The sequence below is a fragment of the Mustela lutreola genome, chromosome 6, assembly GCF_030435805.1.
Source record: "Mustela lutreola isolate mMusLut2 chromosome 6, mMusLut2.pri, whole genome shotgun sequence".
Lineage (NCBI taxonomy): Eukaryota > Metazoa > Chordata > Mammalia > Carnivora > Mustelidae > Mustela > Mustela lutreola.
The window spans coordinates 79,594,213-79,598,690 of NC_081295.1; the positions used below are offsets into that span (position 1 = coordinate 79,594,213).

The window sequence follows — 4,478 nt, forward strand, 5'->3', positions numbered from 1 at the left end:
TTTTTATGTCTTTGGCTTCTAGGGATTTTAAATTTTGATGGCAACCTATAGTAAGCCTTTAAGATTTGTTAAAGTTTTATTTTCTTACTTTTGCAGTTGCCATTTCTTCCTCCCATGTTCTGCCAGGATCAAAATAGTTTGTGATTCTCAGTTTTCCTTCGACGAGCCTGTCACACTTTGGAATTCTGAATTCTTGTTTAAAAATCTTGGTGCTCTGATAGGCTCAAATAAAGATAATATTATATAAATTGCCCAGCTTTTCTTCATAGTTAGGTTGGGAGTAATCTATTTATTTATATCCCAAGTGGAAGAACTGCTTTTTCTCTTTTGTATTCTGATTTAGGACTCTCATTATAGGGACCATCTACAAATATCAAAGGATCTTTAAAAAAGGTACTTCATCCGCAAGTGTTTCTAGAAACACCATGTAATTTTGGTCTTGGTGAGAATTCCATTTTAGAAATATTCATTTGGTTGGCGTGCCTGGATGGCCCAGTTGGGTAAGTGACGGACTCTTGATTTTAGCTCAGATCACCACCTCAGGGTTTGAGATTGAGCATTGAGTTGGCCTGTGCACTGGGAATGGAGCCTACTATGAGTCTCTTTCCCTCTGTTCCTCCCCTCCCTGCCCCCACTTGGGCATGCTCTGTCTCTAAATGTATGTGTGTGTGTGTGTGTATTCATTCATTTGGTTCAAATTCCAGTTACCTCAATCAAGACCCCAGAACACAATATAAAATATTCCTGGTAGCCACCTGGAACTCTTGCAAGGCCTCAGGTTTGGATGCTATCAACTTCTTTTCCCTTTCAGCACTATCACATCCAGCTCCTCTGGCTTGATCTCTCCTTCCCACTTTTGCTTCTTGTTGTGCAAATTCTTATATCATCCTTAGCTCACAGTTTAAATTCCACTGTTTCAAAAATGCCTTCCCTAATTTCTAATCTAAGTGAGGCCCCCTCCTCTCCATTATAGTCTTACATAGTACCTTATAAATTTCCTTCTCAATATTTAACCACAGTTTTCAATTTATAGACACATTTAACTATTTACTTAATGAATTTATTCCTCAACATTAACTCCATTGGGTTAGAGACCCTGTCTGTATTTTTCACAGTTGTTCACTATGCTGTTGATACAGTTTAACTAGTACTTCACACTTTGCTGAATGTTAACAGCTGCTCAAAATTTGTTGAATGAATGAAATTCTTATGAGGTAGATAGTCAGAAGGGAGAGATGCAGTAACAGCTAGAGGGATAGAAATGCAGGACAGACTTCTAAGTAAATTTGGGCATAGAAAGCACTGAAGGCCACTGCTCAGAAATGGAATCAAAAGCCAAGGCCAAGTAGGTTCTATTTAAATCTGTCCTTTAAATAAACAGACCAATCTCTAGGGGTGAGAAGGACGGCGAGATGAATATTTGCTTTGAGTTTATTCTTCTATGTGAGCTTAATGAAATAAATGCCCACGTAAATTTCAGACGAGGTGATTAAACATGAAAGCTTTGGCTGCATACCTGACTCAAAGAGCTCTGTGATCTGCTTAGAGAGAAAATATACAGAATTGAACACTATAATAATCTTTATATAGCAGGCATTTAGGATTTGGCCATAGAAATTATCTCACCCCAGATTATTAAGAAAAGAACAGATTGCTTAGTAAATAATGTTTGAAGAATTTGTCTTGCTGTATGGAAAATTAAAATTTCTACTTAATACTACAAAGTTGAATTTCAGGCATATTAACCCTGCAAAATTGATAGATTCTAATATAGGAGACTATTTTTATCACATAAGTAGGGGAAAGACCTGAGGAAACCTTAGAAGCACAAATCATGAGGTTAACAAATGGATTAATTTGATGATTTTGAAGATTTCTTTTTAATTATGGACATTATGAAAAAATCTACAGAGAAAAGAACAGGAAAGTTATTTGCAATATCTAAAACTGACAAGACAAATATCTATAACACAAGGAACTTAACCATGATGAAATAGAGGTAAAAGTAAGGATAGAGTACTCACAAAAAAAGTACCACAAAAGTTATCAGGCATTTAAAGAGATGTTCAGTCTCATTGGTATTTGGAGAAATGCCTTGAAGCAGCAGTGAAGCATCACTTTATAAGCATCAGTTAGGTGGTGAATAATGCAAATTTAGGAAGGCAAGGGTGAATGAATCCTTCTGTATTACTAGTGGGACTGTAAAATCTGGGTCAGGCAGTATTCTGAGTCCCTCCTGAGAATATTTACTCAGACTAAATGCATATGTGACTATAATCTAGCTATCCTGATCCTAGGTGTATACCACAGAAATATTTATTTTAAAGATTTTATTTATTTATTTATTTATTTGAGATTGAGAGCAAGAGAGAGCACAAGCATGAGTGTGGAGGGGAGGAGGGGGAGGGAGATGCAGACTTTCCACTGGGGCAGGGAACCCATGTCAGAGCTTGATCTTAGGACTGTGGGATCACGAAGGCAGACTCTTAACCAACTCAACCACCCAGGCACCCCCATCAGAAATATTTCTACAAAGGCCCTTGGCGGGGGTATATGAGGGACATGGTTTATGATGGTGGGGAGTTGGAAGCAGTTTAGCTGGAAGAATGGAGAAATGAATATGATGGACACAAAGTATGAGCTGGGATACAGTAGTTAGAAGTAATAGCTCAGTTGTACATAGCAACAGATTTTATGAAACTATCATATAAAATAGCAATCATCTTAATAATAATAGGTAACTTATGTAATATTTACAACCTGCCAATTATTATTCTGAGATCATAACAATCCTGTGATGTATCATTATCCACAATTTGAAGATGAAATTAAAATACATAATGTCCCACAGTAACTGAATGTGCTGAGATTTGAACTTCAGCAATCTGGCTGCAGAATTCTTCCTTTCAAGCAGTCATTTTATGCCCAAGAATTACAATGAGAGCTATAGAACAATACTACTAATGGAGATAAAAAAAAATTCATACACACCCAACTACAATAATATTTTTATAGACTATATTAATACTAAAGCATTTCAAATCACATGAGAATGGAAATAAAATGAAATAATTAAATAAGTACATCAAGAGAGGTTTTTTTTTTTTTTTTTTTTTTTTTTTTTTTTTACAGCTCAAAGGCCTCACGTTTATTACCAAACCAACCCACTGGTGCAGAGCTATAGTAACAGAAAAATCTTTCGCTGAAAAATGGTATCTATTGGCCAGGCAGAAAAGTGTTTACAGGGTGATGGAATAGAACATAGAACACATGATCCTCAAGTAGCTTAATTAAATACGTGGTGCCAATTAGGTGTGTCATCGCGTGATGTGGAACGCCTTAGAGACCCAGCTTGGTTCTCCTCCAGTGCCTCCTCTTGGAGCTGTCTGATTTTATTACCAGTTTTCATTGGAATCCACTGGGGAATGGGACGATTCTGCTTTTGTTTCTTGGCCAGGAATGGCTTGATCCTGAAAGTCTTGTGAGAAGACATGGTCAATTAACACCGCGCGGGAACACAGCAGGATGGCGACTGAAAAAGAGAAACCAAGAGAGGGTTCTTATCTTATACAATCTGGTTGTGAAACTGTCCTCTAGATGGAGGAATAGGATTGTTTTAACCCTTTGGACATGTGAGAGTAACAAACTTAACTTGTAAAGATTTTTTAGATAAGCATGATTTTCCAAGCATTTATATAAAGAGAGACCAAGAAATAGCTGTAGCAAGAGCCCTGAAAAGCAGCTATGATGGACAGATGCTAGTGAATAAGGACAACACAAGACTCAAAGAGAAAATCAGAAAGTAGAAGCAGCAATAAGATATTAACAAAAAATGTTTTCTTAGCTCCTTTGGTGAGAAGGAATAGGACTATATATTGGTCTTGTCTTGTTTAATATACAATAACAAGAAACTCACAGTTGAGGATTTAAAAAATTTTATCTTAGTTAGAAGTCAGTCTTATAATTTGGTATTTAAGGAGCACCAAGAGAAAGATTTCTTATCTTTTCTGTACCTAATTTTAACCTTTTTACACAAGTCCTGTCCTCATTCAACAACCATAAATTTAATTCAAATAAAGAATTGTTCTGTGTCTAAATTCTTGTCATAAGTGCGATAAAAACATGGGTTTTGGTATGAACAACAACAAAAACAACGACAAAAAATCACAGTGATCAGATAACAAGAAACCTAAAACATGACTCACAGAAAAAACATGAAGTAAATTGTTAGGTAATTTCTCATTCCACATTTTTGTGTCACGAATGCACAGCTACTGGAGATTATGCAGTGGGAATGATCTGTGTCAGAATTGGAGCAGTAAAATGCAAAGGTGAATGGCAGTGCTGAAAAGAGATCTTGATCTGGTTCTTGCCTGAAGGCGCAAGTGGTTGTTGTGACTCTTAGAAGTAGAGGTAGGTTATTAGACTGTACTCACAGAGCATCAAGAAACCAACTTATAAGGAAGACAAATGTCTCC

The 4,478-nt window shown here is 36.4% G+C and overlaps 1 pseudogene; it reads right to left on the reverse strand.

The window, feature by feature from the left end:
- Positions 1 to 3,110: 3,110 nt before the first annotated feature.
- LOC131833177 (large ribosomal subunit protein eL39-like) lies at positions 3,111 to 3,505 on the reverse strand (annotated as a pseudogene).
- Between the last annotated feature and the right edge of the window lie 973 nt (positions 3,506 to 4,478).